Below are 11,654 nucleotides of genomic sequence, written 5' to 3'. Positions count from 1 at the left end.
TTTATAAACTATGTTCCTCAGCTGAGGATTAGACAATTGCCCACATGTTTGACCTGGGAAGGTCTACGGTCAACACCATATACAGGGAGTTTTGTGAGACCGTTGTGGCCATTCTCGAGGAAAAGTGGGTGAAATTGAGGCCGGCTACTGTAATCGCCGACCATAGAATCGCCAGGGAATTTCGAGCGGTTTGTGGTTTCCCACATGTAATAGGCGCATTAGACGGGTGTCATTTACCGGTTTCCCCGCCGAAGGAGCACGCCAGCAACTACTATAACTACAAGGACTGGTAAGTAAACAAAGAGGTGAATATTAATGCTTGCTGAATGTATGCCGCAGGCGCAATTTTCACCTAGTCAAGGTAGGAAGTGTGTACAAAAGGTGCACAATGCACTTAAGCTGTGAGATTCCATGCGGGGCAAGAAATGTAATTGGCATTGCAGCCATGTTTAGCAGAATAAATAAATATGCATGGGTATTCATGAATTCCATTACAGCCATCATCTGCTGAATAAAAAAAAAGCTGATTTTGTTTGCATGTAAACTAAAATCCAGGTTGTCACTGGTCGTGCCTAGAGTTGTGGAAATGGTATACAAGCAATTAGGCTACACTGATAATGAAAGTAAGCAATTGCTTTATAATTTTGTTGACGGTCACCGTGTGTCAGATAAGAACACCCCCACAAAACACATTTATGCAATCGATTTCTGCGAATAGATGAGCACAGCCTATAGTCAACAATAGAGGCGGGCACACATGGCAGATCTGCTTGGCGTTTAGGTCCTGTTTGCAGTCGTCATGTTGGGCCATGCACAGTAATTGACTATGCACATTTTAAGAAGCTCAACTTATAGAATCCTTGTGGCTCTTCGGTACGCAATGCACATCCTACTACATATTGTAACGCAACGTTACAAAGAAGTCACTCTTATACCGTGGAGCACCAGCAGCCAGTCAGATTGAACCAGTGTCACTTTGTCTTTTTCCAATCGCCAGTGTTGTCCTTGCTCATCTTCTAAGGAAGGCATGTGTCATTGCCCCCCTTGTTTGCAGCATCGCCATGATGCAGCCGACTAGGAGCGTACTGGTGAGCTATGGGCTGACAGTCTGCTAGGTTGGCACAGGGGGGCCACAACACAAAAAGGGGCACCATCAGTCACGAGATCAGTCAACAGGGCGGCCTGGGTAGGGTTTCATTCGGATGACGTGTACAACATTGTCTGTGGCTTGAGGGGTCTTGGGTGGTGGATTCAACTTCGTAAGTAACGTCACTGATGCGGCGGAGGACACAGTATGGTCCGAAGTACCGGCGCAGTAATTTTGCAGACAGTCCGCGATGACGAACAGGTGTCCAAATCCAGACAGTCTCCAGGTTCGTACGATACGAAGTGCCGTACCTGGTTGTAGCGGTATATGCGCTTCCTTGCCAGCTGCCACGCTTCTGCACGCTGAGCAAAACTAGCGACGTGCAGATCAAGTTCACGTTCGCAATCGAGGTATGCGGGCAACATCGTATCCAGGGGAGTGGTCACTCGGTGGCCGAAGACAAGCTCGAAGGGAGTAGGCCGCGTCCTCTCTTGAAGTGCCGTATTGTATGCGAACGTGGCGTATGGGAGAATTTGATTCCAGGTCTTATGCTCTATATCCGCGTACACGGGCAGCATATCGGCCAGAGTTCTGTTTAGCCGTTCCACCAGGCCGTTAGTCTGCGGGTGGTATGCCGTGGCCCGTCTATGGCTTTTTTGGTTGGTTGGTAAACATTTATTAAAACAGTCAAGGGGCCGAAGGCCCAGACCTAGGAGTGGGCCAAGACTCCTTGGAATCTGGCAGCCTCTAGAGCGATACCGATGAGCGTTCGTTGGTCGTCTAGGGTAGAGCTGCGTAGACGAGCCTCCCAGGTATGTTGTGTGGGTGTTGGCATGTGTTGTCGTGGACAAGTCCAGACCATATGAAGGAGGTCTGCTGGGATATTGCAGTGTCTACACATCGGCATATACCGTTCAGGAAATATATTATGGAATCTTTTGGAATTGGGGAAAGTGTCCGTCTGGAGTTGGCGCCATGTGACGGCCTCTGTCTTTGTAACTTCTTGGTGTGGACCTGGATAGAGTTGGCGAGAAAGACGATAGTGCTGGAGCAGATCGCGTGAAGTGATTATGGTGTCCTTCCTGACCAAGGCGGGCATGTTGGGGGTGGGGTGATAAGCTGCTCGGAAAGTGAGCCCTCGAGCTAGCTCATGTGCTCCCTCATTTTCCTTCAGACCCATGTGGGCTGGAGCCCATATCAGTAGGGTCAGGTGTTTAGGAGGATTTGATACGAGTACGCGAAACGCTTCGACTGAAATACGGCCATGAGTAAAATTAAGAATGGCGCGCTGTGAGTCACTTATGACTACTCTAGCTTTAGAAGTGGAGAGCGCGAGAGCAATAGCTACTTCCTCCGCTGTAGTGATATGTGAAGTGCGTACAGAGCAGGAGGCATGAAGAGTCATGTTCTCATCTGTGGCAACCACTGTTGCAGCAGTCCGAGTAGGATGGTCTGCCGCGTCTGTGTAAATCACGTCAAGTCGGCCAGCATATCGCTGCTGGAGTGACGCGGCCCGAGCTTCTCTGCGATCTTGATGATGAGTTGAATGCATGTTGCGGGGTAGAGGGAGAGTCTTGATGTTGGCCCTGATGGCAGGTGGGAGATTGACCACTGAGGATGGCGGACGGAAGGGAGCGATGCGAAGTCGTTCCAGGATAGAGCGGCCTGCGGAAGTTAGGGAGAGGCGTTGGCGCTGGGCCAGGAGCGCCGCCTCAATGAGCTCGTCAACCGTGTTGGAGACACCAAGGGCGAGGAGCTTGTCGTTGGGAGCAGAGAGAGGAAGACCAAGGGCTGTTTTGGCACCGCTGCGGATAAGGCAATCCAGGCGGTGCTTCTCCGTGAGCGTGAGACGTAAATATGGAGCAGTGTAAGCAATACGACTTACTACAAATGCTTGAAAGAGATGAAGGAGATTCGCCTCCTTCATGCCTGCCCGCTTGTTGGAAACGCGCCGTATGAGACAGGCTGTCTGCTGTGTGTATCGATGCAAGCGTTGTATTGTGTTGGTGTTGGCTCCGTTGGCTTCGAGGTGGAGGCCAAGAATTCGGATGGTGTCGACCGTAGGCACGGGAAGGTTGTTAACAGTGAGGCGGATATTTGGAGATGTGGGGGGTTTCCGGGTGCCGGGATAATGCAAAAAGAAGAGCTCAGATTTTGCTGCAGAGCACTTATTTATTTATTTATTTATTTATTTATACAAATACCTCACAGGTTCTACACTTGGAACATTGTGTGAGGGGAGGGGTTACAATATTTAGCAGACAAAAGATGGTACAAAGTGGAAAGAACAAAAGTAAACAATATTAAATACATTGGACTGCAAACAATTATTACACAGTACTTAAACAAAAACGTAATATATTGACACAGAGGAAAAAAACAGCAAACAAATAGCGGCACTGCATGGATTTGACAACACATATGAACACAATTTATGTACAATATCATGGATGCATGAAGGTGGTCAATTCGTTTTTGAAGATTAATGGGTCACGTATGGTAGCAATGCAATCCGGAAGGCCATTCCAACACTTGATAGCACGTGGCAAAGCAAAAGAATTAAACGCGAGTGTTCGGCCGAATAGACGTTGGAAGCTAAGATTATTATGTAGGCGACGTGAAGTGCGCATTGGGCGTGTAAGTGGCAGTGTGGACGCGTGACGACTGTATATTAGTTTCTGTAGTAAGCAAAGAAGTGCGATATCCCTACGTGTCTGTAAACTTGTTAGCGACAAAGATAACTTGATGCTTGTTATGCTTGAATGGCGGTTGTAGTCGTGAGAAATAAAACGCGCTGCACGGTTCTGAATTGCTTCGAGTGAATGAATTAAATAAGCCTGATGTGGTGACCAGATGGCTGATGCATATTCTAGTTGGGGACGGACAAATGTTAAGTATGCTAGCTTGCGGGTAGAAACAGGTGCGCTATGAAGATTTCTTTTCAGGTAGCCAAGCGTGCGCGATGCTTTGGCAGTTATGCATTGAATATGTTCCGCCCAAGAAAGATTAGAAGTCAGATAAACGCCAAGGTATTTATAGGAAGACGTGCGGGATAGTGTGACACTGTTAAGGGAATAAGTGAATAGCGAGTTTGAATGCTTCCGGCTAACTGTCATGATTTTACATTTGTCAGTATTAAGTGTCATTTGCCATGATGTGCGCCAGTTAGTTACACATCCAAGGTCCTGCTGAAGAATTGCATGGTCAGTGGTTGAGCGGATTTGGCGATAAATTATGCAGTCATCGGCGAACAGTCGGACTGATGATGTAAGATGCGATGGCAGGTCATTTATGAAAATTGAAAATAATAAGGGACCGAGAACACTTCCCTGAGGGACGCCAGAAGTGACGTCACTAAGGGGTGATGAAAAGTTGTTTGTTACCGTGAACTGCTTACGAAAAGATATGAAGTTCCGGATCCAGGAGACAGTTAGCGAGTCTAAATTAAGCGACGATATTTTAGCTATAAGGCGACAATGGGCAACACGGTCAAACGCTCTGGAAAAGTCAATGAATATGCAGTCAGTCTGGTAGTTTTCATCCATGTTCTTGAATAAATCACTGGTAAGTTCAATTAGTTGTGTATCACAGGAAAACCCTTTTCTGAATCCGTGCTGGCGTGGGAAAAAGAAATCATTGTTCTCGAGATGGCGCGCGACGTTAGATGCAACGATATGTTCAAGTAACTTACATGGAATACTCGTTAGTGATATGGGGCGGTAGTTACTAACTGTGTTTTTGTCGCCAGATTTGTAAACAGGGATTATTTTGCCAATCTTCCAGTCATAAGGAATTTCGCCGGTTGCTAAAGATTGCATGAAAATATGACACAGAATGATACTAGAGGGATGTATGGTGTGTTTGAGAATTTTTGTATTTATTCCGTCTACCCCTGAGGAAGTTGATACCTTAAGACTGTTAATTAGAGATGCTACGCCTTCTGCTGTTATATCAATTGTAGTCATGAATGGGTAATTGAGTTCTTGGGGTTGAGGTAGGTTGGAATAGTCTTCGGTAGTGAATACTGATGTGAAGTAGTCATTAAACGTGACTGGACAGTTCTCTTGGGGTATTGGACATTTGTTTTCATCAAGCAATGAAATGGTGTCCGACGTGCGTGACGGGGAAATTGTTTTCCAAAATTTTGCGGGGTTATTTTTTATGAGCGATTGAAGGTCCTGTGATAAAAATTTATGTTTGGCCTTCCGGATGGCATGGCAGTATGATGCTTCACACAGTCTGTGCTCAGCATGCGCAGAATCAGTGCGCAATCGTTTCGCGGCTCTGAAAAGACGTTTTTTCTTGTTTTTCAATGCTCGTAAGGAATTGTTGTACCAAGGTTTAGATATGTTGACCCGTAATGTTATTCTCGGAATGTGTTTGCGCACCAGTTTCGCTATTTTTTCTTTGAACAAAGTGCAGTTTTCGTTAACAGACCGGGATGAAAAATCACGCACAAAAATTTCGGAGAAATGCTCGAGACAACGATTAATAGCGTCAAAGTCAGCCTTCCTGTAATTTAGAATCTGTTTTGGTTGGGTGCGGCGTGAGTAATAAGGGGCATTAATCGATAACTCAAGAAGCTGATGGTCACTGAACCCGTCATTATAAGATATATCACTAACCCTCTCTGGAGCAGATGATAAAATAAGGTCTAAAATATTAGCATCGCGTGTTGGAGCATTGACTAGTTGAACAAAAGAAAAGTCGAGTGTTAGCTGCATGAACTCAATAGAGGCAGATGAATGTGAACATAGGTTCAGCCAATCAATGTCTGGGTAATTAAAATCCCCGAACAAGAAAATGTCACATTTAGGAAATCTGGTTCGAATAGCCGTGATATTGTCATGTAGGTCAGCGACAAACGTGGTAGGGGAGTCCGGGGGCCTGTAGCAGATGCCTAAGACAGTGTTACCGAGGCGGGATGCTATTGCTACCCATATGATTTCCAGTTCACATGGAATATCCACAAGGAAAGACAAAATGTTATTATTAACTGCAATTAATACTCCGCCGCCCCTTTTGCTTATTCTATCTTTTCGGTAAATTTGAAATCCGTTGCTATCAGGCAGAAGTTCCTCGTCAGCGATATCTGGACGCAACCACGTTTCCGTTAAAAGTAGTATATTACAGTTGCTATTATTAAGATATGAGCAGAGTTCGGTGCGTTTAGGAAGAAGGCTGCGTATGTTAGTGAATGTCAAATGGAGAGGTGGGCTTGGAATGCTATATATAGGCGACTGGATCGTGTTTTTGGTAACACGTGCATTGCTTCGGCATCTTAGCTATCGTGAGACTTCTATTACTTGGTCAGTGTCAGAGTCGTACATGTATACTGAATCACCCATGCGCAGTTTGTCTACGCTGAGCTTGTAGGCCGTTTTTTTAGATTTGGCAAATTCCAAGAGCTTTTTCCTGGCGAGCCGCGTTTGTATTGAAAAGTCCTCACGCACTGCATAATCGGTGTCTTTAAACTTCTTTCCGTTTTCGAGAATAAGTTGTTTATCCTTAAAATATGTAAGTTTTACTATAATTGGCCTGCATTTCTCAGTCTGAAACTGCCCTAGACGATGCGATCTTTCAATTTGTGTAGATTGAAGATTAACCCCTAGTTTTTCCGAACAGAGATTTATAACTTTATTTTCTGCTGTCGACCATGTTTCAGACATCTCGTCCGGAATGCCAAAAAACAGCAGATTGGATCGCCTAAGTCTGTTTTCCGCGTCTTCACATCTCGATTCGATTTTTCGAAGCTGTGCGCCAATAGCACCTGACATATTCGGTCCGGACTCGGATGCTGCCGAAACCTGCTCAATCTTACGTTCCGCCATATCAACTTCGACTGTGCGAATCCTTTCAGATAGTTGCTTCAGCTCGACGTCAACACAGGCACGCCAGTGCTTAAGCGCAGTCAATTCGCTCCGAATGTCGTTTTGACCTAATTCTATTCTTTGTACCGTAGCGAGCACAGTTGACAGTACATCCTCGTTTCCGGGGTTGGGACCAGGGTTTGTCTCCACGTCGCCGCAGAGCATCAAGAGCAGGTTACTAACGCCGTGAGCGGCTTTGCCGTCAAGCAATCCTAACACATCACACAACACTTCAGGGCACGACACCGCAAAGAAACAACGATTGCTGGTTCTAACGCAACGGCAAGCGTTTAGGTAACTGACCTGGAAGAAGAGGCGAGTTGAGTGCACCATTCTGAATGCGGTGTCGTGCCCCGCAGGGGCGGCTGCTGGAGGCTGCTTATATTCCCGGTGGTCATCGCTGATAGCGGGGGAATGCGCTCGTTGTTGCCAGATTAGCCGGTGGTGATCTGTCGTAACTGGTAGTTGCGTCCAATCCCCGGGCCATTGCGTCGAAGTCAAGGCACAGGCTTGCAGGGAGGCCGTGTCAGGCGTCGCAGCAAGTATTCCGAGTACAAGGCCAGCCTGGAAGAAGAGGCGAGTTGAGTGCACCATTCTGAATGCGGTGTCGTGCCCCCTTTGTCCGATAAGTAGTCTTCAACTGTGTTGATCGCAGCCTGAAGAGTCTCTTCAATGTGTCCGTCACTGCCGCCAGTCATCCAGAGGGTGATGTCATCCGCGTAAATGCTATGATGAAGGCCCTCGTGGTGGGCGAGTCGAGCCGGAAGGCCCATCATAGTGATGTTGAAAAGCAGCGGAGAGGACGGAGCCTTGCGGCGTGCTCTTGTTGCCCAGGGAGATATCCTCGAGGGAGTGTGGACCGGCAACGAGCGTGGCAGTGCGATCCGTAAGGAAAGCACGGATATAGTTGTACAGAGTTTCGCCCACCTGCAGATTCTGGAGGTTGGACAGGATAGCAGTATGTTGAACGCTGTCGAAATGCGACGTCGAGGCCCAGGATGACCTGAGTGTCTCGAGTCTTGTGGTCCAGAAGTTCATGCTTGAGCTGGAGCATAACATCACACGTGGATAGATGGGGCCGAAAGCCGACCATGCTTGGCGGGAAGAGATCACGATCCTCTATGTATGTCGAGAGCCAGGCCAATATAACGTGCTCCATGGTCTTACCCACGCAGGACATGAGTGAGATCGGACGGAGGTTGTCGAGGCTTGGGGGCTTACCTGGCTTGGGGATAAGAATGATTTTTGCATGTTTCCATTCCTTTGGAAGAACGCCGGACTCCCAGCATTGCTGCATGTAGGCTGTGAGTGCATGAATAGAGCGGTCGTCGAGGTTACGGAGAATCTTGTTATTGATGCGGTCTGGGTCGGCTGCCGAGCCCGGACGTAACTTAGCTAGCCCGGACCTCTGCCACTGTGATCGGGGCGCTGAGGGAAGGGTTGTCGGGACCCGCATAGTCCGGGAGCAGAGTAGGGGGCTGCGGATTGATGTATTTGTCCCTCAGCTGGGCGAGTAACTCATCGAGGCCCGTATTACGGAACTGTCAAATCAAAAACTTGTCAAAAACCCGTCAAAAAGCCCCGCCGTAGCCGCGCTCCTATTGGTCGGCCGTGGCCGGTGGCCATGTTGCTTTCTTGCGTCATGGGTGGCTGGCGTTTACGTCACGGACATGACAGAAGTGGTGACGTTGCACACCTAATTATGCAGGCGCATTTTGACGTTTTTTTTTGACGGCTTCGAGGCGGTCAAATTCGACCGTTGAGTTTTTGACAGAAAATGGCGGAGGCGCCAGTGGCGGCGTATGTGGCTGTGAGGCTGAAGCGGCTGCGTCGATGCGAACAACGGCGAAGGAGGGTGCATGAAGACGCGTTTGACTTGCCGGATGAGCTGTTCCGACGTCTTTTTCGACTGGAGAAACAGACTGCGGTGTGGCTGTGCGACGAACTCGCCGATGAACTGGGAGGTGTGCGTGCGAGTGTGTTGTCGGTGCAGCGGCAGGTGCTGTGTGCACTTCGGTTCTTTGCCACCGGCGGCTTTCAAGCTGCCGTTGGTAACGAGGCGCACGTCGGCATCGCACAACCGACGGTGAGCAAGTGCGTGCGACGGGTGGCGGCGGCGATATGCGAAGTTGGCGCGCAGAAGGGGTGGGTTCACTTCCCTGTGAGCCCTGAGAAGGCGGCGGCGAAGGAGGGCTACCTTCGCAACGGCAGCATCCCCGGCGTCGTCGGGTGTGTGGATGGCACACTCGTTGCCATCAAGGCGCCACGGGGCAATGCTGCCCACAGGGCAGCCTTCTGGAGCCGGCAGGGGTACTACGCCCTGAACGTACAGATCGTGAGTACACTTCGGCCTCTGCTTGCTCACATGTGTTCGGCTACAAGTTCGGGCCTTGAGAGTGGAAGTTCACGACTGAATTTTTACTGTATGTTCCAGATCTGCGACGCCAACATGCGCATCCTGGCCATCGACCCCCGCTGCCCGGGATCTTGCCACGATGCCTTCGTGTGGCGGTATTCGTGGATCCGCCGAGAGGTCGAGGGAGGGCTACTAGACGAAGGAGAGTTTCTGCTCGGTAAGCAGAAGAAAGCCCTGTGAAACATCGGGCCATCCCGCTTACACACAGCGCTGTTCAGTAAATCACATGTATTGAAGCTAAAAGAATCAGTCCCGTAAGTTAGTGTTTTGACGACGCGGTGTAGTACGATATGCGCGCCTTGTCCGAGGAGTCTGTATGTTACTATTATCACGCCGAACACATGCCATATAAAGCGTTGCTGGAGTGTACTGTATTATCAGAGCAATTTAAATCAAGGCACAGGGTGTCTGCTGTGTAGCAAAACGTAGCACACTATAAGTTACAAGGCTGCTCTTGCAGCAGCAGGTGTTTTAAAATCTCAAATATGCATTGTATTCGTGTCGATGAATATCAGGCATTTCAAAATGTGGCTCTGAGCTACACGATGGGAATGTTGCATTGTACTGTAGAACTTGCTTTAATGGTGTTGAACTCTGCGCCGACAAAGGACATGTTTAACTGTGTGTCATTGTTGGTTACACAGGGGACAGCGGTTATCCGCTGGAGCCATGGCTTCTAACACCGGTGCCAGGCCACCCAAGCACTGCGTCTCCACAGGGGCTGTACAACACGGCACACGCCTCCATGCGATCAGTGGTTGAGCGCGCCATCGGCGTGCTCAAGAGCCGCTTCCGGTGCCTGCAAAGGTACCGGACGCTCCATTACGAGCCGGAGCGAGCGGCTTGCATCATCGCAGCGTGTGCCGCGCTGCACAACCTCTGTTTGGGTGCCCCCCTTCCAGCAGACGAGGAGGATGCCACTGGCCCGGACGAGAATGGACCGCCTCTGCCAGACGGCTACCTACATGGTACAGGAACTCGTGTGACATACCTGCGGGGTGCAGCCATGAGGAGCAGGGTCGTAGACCTGTTCCGGAGAACACGCCGCCAGAGGCTGGACTATCTCCGCATGGTACGCTGGCGGTTTTGGCAGCAGTCCCAGCCAGCGCAGTAGCAGGGATCAACGTCGGTTGTGCGATGCCGACGTGCACCTCGTTACCTACAGGAGCTTGAAAGTTGCTGGTGGCAAAGAACCAAAGTGCACACAACACCTGCCGCCGCACCGACAACGCACTCACAACTGCCAGTTCATCGGTGAGTTCGCCGCACAGCCACACCGCATTCTGCTTCTCCAATCGAAAAAGACGCTGGAACAGCTCGTCCGGCAAGTCAACCGCGTCTTCATGCACTCTCCTTCATCGTTGCTCGCGTCAACCCACCTGCCTCTTTGCTGACGTCACTTTGCAGCATGGAACAGTTGCTTGTGGTCACCACCTATGCATGTATCCATGTGCTTAACTACCTGACTTTTTGCTGACGTCACTTTGCAACATGGAACAGTTGCTTGTGGTCACCACCTATGCGTGTATTCATGTGTGTAACCACCTGACTCTTTGCTGACGTCACTTTGCAGTATGAAACAGTTGCTTGTGTTCACCACCTATGTGTGTATTCATGTGCGTGGCACTGCATAAATGCTCTTGGTGTTTTTTGGAAGAGGAAGACCCCACACACACTGTTTTGCATCGCATGTATTCAGCGTGCACATTTCACCGTTTAGAGACAGCATGGCACCCATTTCGATCTTTAAGCATTGAGTGTACTGCATACAATGCAATTGACACAGATGTAACGCATTCAGTAGTGCCTCGTGATGCGCAACTTGTGCCACACAGAGACGACAGAAAAGATCAGTCGTACAGTGGTATCACAAGCCTGACACATGCTGCGCAAGCAGAGAGGCACATTCGTACATCGCTGCGGTAAAATATGAAACACGACTAGAACAATGGGCTACTGTTGCATTGGACAGTGGTCATAGTAGATTTAGCAGGACTACAAAAACCTGAATGCAAAAACATCCACAGATGTTGCAGCATGAACACAGAAGAAACGCATTTTAATAATACAGCTGATTCAGCATGAACAATGCAAACCACATCTACATATCACAGATGATACAGCAGGGACAATGAAAAAAATATTTGCATATGCGTATCGCAGATACTGCAGTATGAACAGTGTAAAAATCATCTACATATCACAGATGACACAGCAGGAACAATGCAAACAACATTTACCTATCAGAGATGCTGCAAAAGAAAAATTTCCATATAACGGA

Source organism: Amblyomma mixtum, chromosome 3, assembly GCF_055824585.1.
Source record: "Amblyomma mixtum isolate Tamu chromosome 3, ASM5582458v1, whole genome shotgun sequence".
Taxonomy (NCBI): domain Eukaryota; kingdom Metazoa; phylum Arthropoda; class Arachnida; order Ixodida; family Ixodidae; genus Amblyomma; species Amblyomma mixtum.
Note: the sequence above shows the minus strand (reverse complement) of the source record.